Raw genomic sequence first — 10,041 nt, 5'->3', positions numbered from 1 at the left:
AAGAAAACCAAGAACCTGATCTTTTTTCTTATTCTGCTTAAAGTAACATTTGTGACTTTGAAGCTTTCCCTTTATGGGATGTTTCTTTATTCCTCACATAATTTTGCTGTCAGCTTCCCTTGCACATCACTGATGTTTTCTGGCAATGCTTTTACTCTGTACAGTCTAAACTAATGAAACCCCATTCAACCTGTAATTATTGTTTCTCCTTATTCTATTAATTTACTCCATTCTTCTCAGCCTCAAGAGGGGAACAGTATAACAGTGTGAGAAACGGCATAGTCTTCAGGAATAAAAATTTGAGAGTGAAAACAGGAATGCCATTGTTTCCTCATTTGGGTTGAAATACGGACTCACTTGTCCTGAAGAATCCCCTCTCAAGAACACTTTTCTGAAGTAATTTTCCCATATGTCTGTTGAGGATAATGTGTTTTGTCCTAGTGAGGATATGGATAATTAAAGCTTTTAGTGCAAACCTTATGCAATAATTCAGTCTACTTTAAAGAAAATGTTTTAAGGATATTTTTAACAAGTAAATAATCAATTGACAGTTTTCAAATATAGAAGACAATTCTTTTTTGAACTCTAGCTAAATAGTAACTTCATCAGAAAAGTTGAATGAACTGTCTTCTGGCTCACCAGATGAGCCAAAATAAAACTTTTTCAGTAAAATAAAATATTTAAATCAGATTATTTTGATTTTATTTTTGTTTTGTTTTGTTTTTGACTTTTCTGGAAGATACACTCTGATAAAATTGAAAATTTTATTTTGAAAATAAAAGATAAAATATTTTTGTATTCTGAAATTCAACGTTTAACTCGTCCTTCCCATTTCATATATATACTACTGACATTCCAAATCTGATGTTTTAAACAAACACGATTTTATTCAAAAATTGAAACCAGTCTTGTTCATCCAAAAAAGGCTTAAGATTATATTAATTCCTGGAACAATAAAAACTTAGGCAGGGTTTTCTTTTTATTTGTCTGACTGAATCACTTTTTGAATGATTATTGTAATGCGGCTGGATTACAGTAATCACTGTTGCGTGATAGGGCAACTAATGTCTTTCTATTATTTAAGTCCAAATAAGCAACATATATAAGTTAGTAAACAACATAAAAGTGTTAACAAATGAAAGCAGCTGTGTTACACTTCACTGCACACATCAAAATTCTACCAGCCTGAACATTTTCCCTGCACCCTTCAAACTCTCATAGAAAGTACACTTTGGGTTGCTAAGTGAAATGCTGTCAAAGCCTCCTTTGGATCACTAGGACAACCTTTTATACCACACTGTGATGGCAACAGCCAAAATCATATTTCAGTGGAGTTGGGAGGAGCAGTTTCAGGGGCCTTACCAGGGTCCCTTGCTGTACACCCATCTTCAGTCACGCCAGTGCTGTAACTCCTCTGGGATGCTGAGGGGACTCTGCATTTCCCACTGGGGTCTGCCTGCACAATGTCATACCAAGGAGGTCACCATGCCTTGCAGAATGTCCCTTCAGACAACGAGATTTGGGTTTTAAGGAAGGCAGCTGCTGAAAAGATCCTATGTCGGTATGGCAGTGAATGAGCTCATCACTATTGGATTGAATGTGTTTGTTTTTGCCAGCATTTATATGATTCATGAATTGCTTATTTTTTTTACTGTTGGAAAAAAGTGTTAAATAAGCAAAGTCTGTCTCTTTCCTCTGACTCCAGCCCAGCATCTAGAATATTCTCATTTTAGAAAACCTCCTGGACTTCCTGAGTTTGTGGGACAGTTTTGAATTGTGTGAGGTAGGCTGAAGAACAGGGAAAAAAAAAAAAAAAAAAAAAAAAAAAAAAAAAAAAAAAAGGAAGAAGATGCAAACCAGTGCATGATTTTCCGATTTTCCACCACATGGCAATATTCTCATTTGCTAGAGATTTCATGTGAAATGATATGTAAGCAGTGCTTTACTGATAGGCATTCCTGCATGAGAAGCCTCCATGGAAATATGCAAAGATTTTAATTCTACTGACTTTTGAAATTTGTTTTATTCCTTTTTGTTTTGTTTTGTTTTTGTTTTTGTAATTAGTTTTAAATATCTCTTCTTCCTAACTTTACTGATTTTATTTTTATATCCCTTACCACTGATTTGTAGATGGAAAGGGTCAGAGACAGCACAGGACCTGGACACCTAAATATATTGCCTATACAGCACAGGGAAAAAAAAAAAAAAAAAAAAAAAAAAAAAAAAAAAAAAAAAAAAAAGACCCCTAAAATCCCTAAGTAGTACACCGGGAATGTGGTTAAACCAACCATGTCTGGTGACTGAGGGAGCTACATTTTGCATAACATAACAACAGCATGTTATGTACAGAGAGACCTGACAGCAGGAACATAGGTCTTTCCCTTGCTTTTGCTTGCTGTGTGATCAAACTCAGATTGTATTCTTTCATGCACCTTTTAAACAGGAGGGGCAGACAGTAGTTTCTATCCAAGATAACCTGTAACCAAGTTCGCCAGCAGCTGAAACTCCATTCTGGGGAGGATTAACTTAATTCTGAAGGGCAAAGTAATGGAAACATTTGTTTATAAAGTGAATTCTTTCCTCTACACCTCAAGAGGAAGAAGACACACTGCTATGCTACATAATTCAATTTTATTCTCTGGTATTAGGATTAGGCATTACTTTAGTGCCCAGCTTCCCAACTCAGTGAAAACTAAGGTACTTCTGGTACTTCTGCACTAAAAGAGCTTTCTAGCATCTTCGTATTTCTTACTACCAAATATAAATTCCAGCAAGAGTTCAGAAATGATCAGGTTTTGACATTCACTTGTTTTCTCAGTATCGCATCTCTGGAGTTGTGGCCTTTGACTCCCTGTGTGTATCACTCGTGGTGCAATCCCTCTGCTACAAGGCACAGGCTGCTGTCTCTGTGCACTGCCTATTGATGTGTTGGAGCATCTCTGCACTGCACAGTATAGAGAAGGCCATCATTTCAAACTTTGTATGTGGTTAATCATATCTTATGAAACATTTTCATATTTTGAAATACGAACATGCTAGTGGCCAGTACAACCCCTGATAATAAGCTTAAATAACAGTTCAGCAACCCTGGCAAGTGGAACATGAGATAAATGCCCTAAACTTTCATTTTATTAGCACTTCTAGACGTGCTCTCTGTATTCACATAGATCAGTCCACTGGGTCTAGCTGGGATGTTAACTTTCCCTGCAGCAGCCCATACAGTGCTGCACTCTGCACTTGTAGCTAGAACAGCAGTGGTATCACACCGGTGTTGTGTCTGCTGCTGAGAAGTGCTGGCACAGCATCAGGACTCTCTCTGATCCTCCTAGGGGGTGGGCAAAAAAGTGAGAAAGAAACATCACCAGGGCAGCTGACCTAAACCAACCAAAGGGATATTCCATACCGTATGATGTCACACTCAGCAATAAAAGGTGGAAGAAGGAAGAAGAGGGGAGGGATGGGCTCTCGTTGTGAAAACGTCTGTCCTCCTCCTGAACACTGGCTACATGCGTTGAGGCTGTGCTCCAAGGACGTGGTCAGGCATGGCTCATTTGTGGGAAGTAGAGAGTGATTTCTTTCCTCTGCACTTCCACATAGCCTTTACTTGTTTTGTTTAGTTATTCCCTTTCCCCCTCCCTTTTCCCCTTCCTTTTTTTCCCTTTAGTTGAATTGTTTAATTAATAATAATAATTCCTTAATATTTTATTTCCTTTGATTAAATTATCCTTATCTCAGCCTGTGAGTTGTTCTTTCCTTTACTTCTTCCCCTCCTCATCTGAGGAGGGGGAGTGAGAGAGCAGTTGTAGTGTTCAGCTGCCTAGCATGGTAAAACCACCACAATTAGTCCCAGCTGAATTCAGAAGGACAATTTGCCATAGCAAGCACTGAACTTTAATTTTGCAGGAGAAACAATGTCATCAGCCAGAAGAAACTGACAGGGAGGAATTGCAACACAGTACAGTTTCATTCATCTATGGATTAATTGTGCCAAAGTGTAATTTAAAATGCTAGTTTCTGTCCCTCCTCAAGCCAGCATGGTTATCTGTTGACAGCAAGATTATATTCACCGTGACCTTTAAAAAATTGTTGGGATTTTCTGTCATTGTGCCCACGACAATAAGCAATGATGAAAACCTTTATATAAAATATCCAAAATACTTTAACTGGTCACTTTCACCCTTCCGTAAAAGTAGGAAGTCTTTCCATCTGCTTATCTTAAATAGGAAAATATTTGGCCAGGTGACCTGTGCCAAGATGACAAAAGAAAGCAACTCTTCCAGGTTCCAGGTTCTTCTAGTCTCTTCCAGCCCTCATGCTTTTGCGATGGTGTTAAATTTTTAGGAAGACCTTGGTACATAGTGACTTTAACAGATACACGTACATACTTTTATAGGAGTGCATATTTTAACGAGCTTAAAAATACATGCAGAATTGTGCTGAGTTTCCTCAAACCAAGGCTTTAAAATGTCATATTTCATCATATGAGAGCCTGCAAATACTGAAATAAATGATCCCCTTGCCTTGTCCTCATTTCTACTTCTTTCTTTGAAAAGAAGTTACAATGATGCACAGTTCCTGCATCTTCCCTCATTAGTCCAAATAATTTTATGTATAGGCACATTCAAAAAAAAGAGAGAGAGAAAATAAAAAAAAAAAAGTAAAGAAAAGAAAAAAAAAAGAAAAAAAAAAAAAACAACAAAAAACAGAACAAATAGAAGAAAAAAAGGAAAGAAAAAAGAAAGAATAAAAAAGAGAAATAATTTAAAAAATGAAAAAAGAAAGGAAAGAAGATAAAAAATAAAAGAGAAAAAAGTTAATTTACATTAATCAGCTAATCTTTCCTTTCTATCCATCTGTGATATCAATACCCTTCCTATCTCAAAGGGGAGCATTGGGAATGATAGCTAAAGTTGGAGCTAAAGGCATAGGAAAGTGAGGTACACAACATAACATGGAAGAAAGTCTGAACAGAGGCAAAAGAAACAGGGCTCCAAATGGCTCTGGACTCAGGCCTTTTTGTGAGGATTGTTGAAGATTTTGAGGGATTGGCAGAGTTTGTGAGGTGAACACATGGAGTTCAAAGGTCTGTCAACATCTTTCCTCTTTCTTCCAGAGGATGACTAGTCATAAATCCCAGTAATCAAAACTGGGATGATCAATTGCTCTGAAAAGCTGGCCAACAGAAAGGGAAAGGAAGAACAGTATATTTAAAGGCAATAAATATGAAAGCACTGAAAAGCTCAGAGAATCAGAGAAGCTGAATGTCAGAGCAAGGAGATGAGGGCACATCAGGACTACTGTGCTAGAAAATGAAATTTGCACACACCCTCAAAGAAACAGTGAGACAAGATATATATTTAAAAATATATATATAAAAGTTAACGGCTCAAGCATAAAGCAGATGATGATATGAGCAGCTTTCCTTCTGGAAAAAGAAAGCTTTGCCTTGAAGAGAGCCATGAAGCAAGTAAAATAGAATAAATATGCCAATACATTTTTATAAAAATTGAAAGCACATGTGTTTCGTTAAAACATATATTTTAAAGAAAACTTAACTTATAGGGATCTTTCCCTTGAGGGAGAAATTTTGGGCTGGTCCTACACCAGGCTGGTAGCAAGGACTGAAAGTGACCTGCCCACCACCACTGGGGTCCACACATGGGAGGCCCCTTCCCTGCAGCCCCTCAAATCCATTGCAACACTGCTCCGCTCTGCAAGGAGCCGCAGTCCTGTCACCAGTACCTGAGGAAACAAGGGGAAGGGAAAGATGCAGTACTTGTGGGTTTTATTAAAATACTGCAGTTTTCTGCTGGTCCATATCACACCAATGTGATGTGTCTTCAATAATCTGGCTATGTGTGTGCCGTGAAATAGCAAGGTCAAGTCCCAGCTCACCAGCTGGACACTCACTGCTTAAGTACAGGGTTGAAGAGAGCTTCATTGGGATGGGATGAAAGCTTGGTTCTTGAGGCAAGACCCTCTCTAAGCCTCTGTGAAGAGACCTGGAGCACTGTGTTTCTTCTGGTGCAGTCCAGGTCCTCCCTTTGCCCTGGAAGCAAAGACATGTCACTGTCAATGTCACCAGGCAGAAAAACAGCTCTGGGTCCAGTCAAGAACAGTCCTGGTGGTGTCTGCTGTGAGACAGATGGGAACTGTAGCCCCTGGACACCAATGTGCCTTTGATAATCAATATTAATATATGGACTCAAGTTACCCTTAGCACTTTGCACCTCTGTGAGGCTCAGAAAAATGTAGTCAAATTTGATTGCTTTCAGGAGTCAGCAGACACAGCAGCACATCTCAAGACAAGAGACTTTAATGTATTTTCCATAGATTCTGCAGAGAGGGGGGAGAAGGAACTGTTTTGTCTGAAAATCCTTGACTCAGGTGATATATATAAAATTTTCCTGCAGAAGTGTGCTGAAATTGCCACAGGCAACTTTGTGGGGCTGTAGGAAAGTGATTTGTACCCGGAAGCCCATATGTAAATTCAGTCCTTTATGAGCAAATAAAATCTACTGAAAGTGCCAATTAAAAAAAATTATTGCCTTATAAAAGCCTAGCCAACACCAAACTCAAACCTTGCACAAAAACAGTACAGCACATAGATTGAAATGCTACAGTACCACCTTACAGCTTCTTTTGCCCCTTGCTCCACTTAAATCTCCCTCCCAAACCAATCTTAACGTGTCCTCACTCGGCCTAAGATAAAATATTCTTCAGGCTCAGAATTGGCCCACATTACGTCTAGTCTTTAAGTTTCCACTGTTTTCAGACCCAAGGCATTATGTGTCTCCATCTCTCTGTTACTTCAGTATTTATGGCATCCAAAGCTGGATGTCTCAAAGTTGCTTAACGTTCAATTCCACTCCCATAAAAACTGGAGGCCCTCCTTTGGAAAAAGGGTCAGCCTGTTCACAGCTCCTCCCACCTTTCCATTCAAATGGGGATCACTGCATCGCTATTGAAGGAAGCAGACATTTTAATGCTGAACGAAACTTTCAATTCAGCGCCACACAGGGTACTTAAAAACAGTTTATATTACTTTACCGTTTGAGTAAGAAGGCCAGAAAGAAATGGGTTTTCCTCCCTGCTGATGCTTGCTAATGATGCCAGTTTATCACATCACCAATTTACTCTTAGGCCTACTGCTCCGTGCTAACATTTGGCTCCTTCGAGGGCAGGCAGGAGGCTCCAGCCAGCTCAGCACTCAGAAGCAGGTTAATCACTTGCTCAGGAAACTGTTTTTGCTTCATTCATTTCTCATCTTCCTTTTAACTTAGCATTTTGGCCCATTTACAACACCGCCTCCATTGTTATATTGGTTTCTATTCCTCGTTCCTAAGTGGAAAACAAAGAGACCCTCTCCAGAGTGGGCTGCAGATATCACAGGTCAGGTGTGCTTAAACCACATCCAACTCTTCCTTTTTATTTTTATTTTTTCATTTTTTTTTTCTTTTTTCTTCAAAACATTTGAGGTCCCTGACTGTGGTTCATGGTTTTTATTGCTCCAGTTATCCTTATACTTCTACAGAAAATTAAGAAGTTAACTATCTCACCTACTACAGAAAATGTTGTGTGTGAGCCATATGGAATTATTCACAATGGTCAGCTTATGCCTCAGAGACCTGAAAGGTTTTGTAGCCCACCTGGAATTGGCTGTCAGGAAGCAGCAGCATGGCTGCCTCTGTATCCCAAAGCAGATCCTTTCCTACAGCCAGCTCTGGGCTCCAGAACAAATCCAGCTGATACCCAGAACAAAACTCTGTTCTTTGAAGGTCTGGAGGGTACACAAAATGTTAAGGGGAGGTGAACATTATTGGGATAATTAAACATGGAACCATCCTTAAAACCAGCACTAGGAAAATTCATGTTTTGACTTCTAAGTCTTAGAGGATAAGTTTCTTTATGTATACCCTTTGATAGTTGTATACTGAAAAATGAAAAATCAGAAAGATCATGATTCACCTGAGCAGGAGAGGCAAGAAAAGGGCTGGTTTACAAGAAGTCAGTACAGCCTGGTTTTAAAGGAAAAGATTTGGTGTTTCTGAATGAGGGTTGAGTCCATAATTATAGAAAAGAAGAAAAATATTCTAAAAGTGTATTTATAACACATTTAAAAATGATATCATTTTCCTTACTGCTTATTGTGAGTCACAAAGAGTAATGTTTGGGATATTTCAATTTGAACATTTTATTCTTACAAAGAACTTTTGAAAGAGTAACTTAAGTGGAAAAACAAAACAAAAGAAAAAAAATACAAAATTAAACAAAACAAAACAAAACAACAACAACAAAAACACATTGTATGGACCTGTGGAAAGCTTGACACTAATGTTCACTAGCACCAACAGGCACAGTCAGTCCCTGTCACAGGCAAGGCCCATCATCATTTTCCATGATCACCTACTTTGCATTTTTGCTCAGACAATTCACCCTCTTTCTGCCATTGCTCTTTACCATTACCAGAAGTAGCAAAAAACTGTTTGTGGCCATTGAAGAGAAGACTTAGTGCATTTTCATTACCTTCATATTTTCAGAAGTAGTAGATACTATATACTCATTAATTAAAGTTCAAAAGATTCCATCCTGGCAACAAAAGGGAGAAAAATATAGTAGTTTAATACCTCTACATGGCACTAAAATTTGATGTTGTCACATGAACAGTCATGTAGGGAACCCCAAGGGTCTCACTGACCTAGTAGATCAACAGCCAGCTCCCCTTGTTTTTGCTGGGAGTTTACTTACCTGAAACCTTACCTACAGTTCATTTCCACAAAACTGAACAGTGTTGCTAACCATGTATGGAGATTTCATTCCTTTTCTCCTTAGTTTTTTCTCTGGTTTCATGTAAATTGTCTTTTTTTTACCACAGATATGGAAGGTTTAGATCATAAGCACAAAACACTGTCCTTTTTGCCATGGTGAAATGGCACAAAATTAGTGCACTAACAACAAAAAGCAAGAATCCTAATGTTCCACAATAGCAGCCTTGCAAAGAAAATTCTGGGAAATTTGTGCAGCTGTTTTTTTTTCTTGGTATTTTAATTTTTATGTTTAAATTTCCTCCAGGTAGAGAGTGTGGTGGTTTTACCGTGCTAGGCAGTTGAACACCACAACCGCTCTCTCACTCCCCCTCCTCAGATGAGGAGGGGAAGAAGTAAAGGAAAGAACAACTCACGGGTTGAGATAAGGATGATTTAATTAAAGAGGGGGAAATATATATATATATATATATATATAATTAAGGAAATATTATTATTAATTAAACAATTCAACTAAAGGGAAAAAAAAAGGGAAAGGGGAAAAGGGAGGGGGAAAGTGAATAACTAAACAAAACAAGTAAAGGCTATGTGGAAGTGCAGAGGAAAGAAATTACTCTCTACTTCCCACAAATGAGCGATGCTTGACCACGTCCTTGAAGCAGGGCCTCAACGCACGTAGCCGGTGTTCGGGAGGAGGACAGACGTTTTCGCAACGAGAGCCCACCCCTCCCCTCTTCTTCCTTTTTCCACCTTTTATTGCTGAGTGTGACATCATATGGTATGGAATATCCCTTTGGTTGGTTTAGGTCAGCTGCCCTGGTGATGTTTCTTTCTCACTTTTTTGCCCACCCCCTAGGAGGATCAGAGAGAGTCCTGATGCTGTGCCAGCACTTCTCAGCAGCAGACACAACACCAGTGTGATACCACTGCTGTTCTAGCTACAAGTGCAGAGTGCAGCACTGTATGGGCTGCTGCAGGGAAAGTTAACATCCCAGCCAGACCCAGTACAGAGAGAAAAAAAAAAAAAAAAGTCAGCAGAACTTCTGGAACAAAAACTAAACTAAAATAGCAGCAGGCTCAGAAACCTAGACTGAAGATTATAATAAATGAAAGAAATAAACAGATCAGTCTCTTTGCACTTTTTTTGACATTGTTGTTGGAGGTTGTTTTGGGAGTGGGTTTTTTACTCCTATGCACAGGTTTTCATATTAAATGCACAGCAGGGGCTATGCACAGCATTCTCATCTTTTTTTTTTTTTTTTTTTTTTTTTTTTTT

At 38.7% G+C, this 10,041-nt stretch overlaps 1 long non-coding RNA gene across 1 annotated transcript in view; it reads left to right on the top strand.

The window, feature by feature from the left end:
- The first annotated feature begins 3,395 nt into the window (after window positions 1-3,395).
- LOC118165354 overlaps window positions 3,396-10,041 on the top strand; it is a 22,809-nt gene continuing 16,163 nt past the window's right edge. Inside the window, exon 1 of the long non-coding RNA XR_004750007.1 lies at window positions 3,396-3,611. This is a non-coding gene — a long non-coding RNA (uncharacterized LOC118165354). The remainder of the gene's footprint in view (window positions 3,612-10,041) is intronic.

The sequence above is a fragment of the Oxyura jamaicensis genome, chromosome 3 (assembly GCF_011077185.1).
Source record: "Oxyura jamaicensis isolate SHBP4307 breed ruddy duck chromosome 3, BPBGC_Ojam_1.0, whole genome shotgun sequence".
In the NCBI taxonomy this organism is placed as follows: domain Eukaryota; kingdom Metazoa; phylum Chordata; class Aves; order Anseriformes; family Anatidae; genus Oxyura; species Oxyura jamaicensis.
Note: the sequence above shows the minus strand (reverse complement) of the source record. Positions and strands in the feature narration are given on the sequence as shown.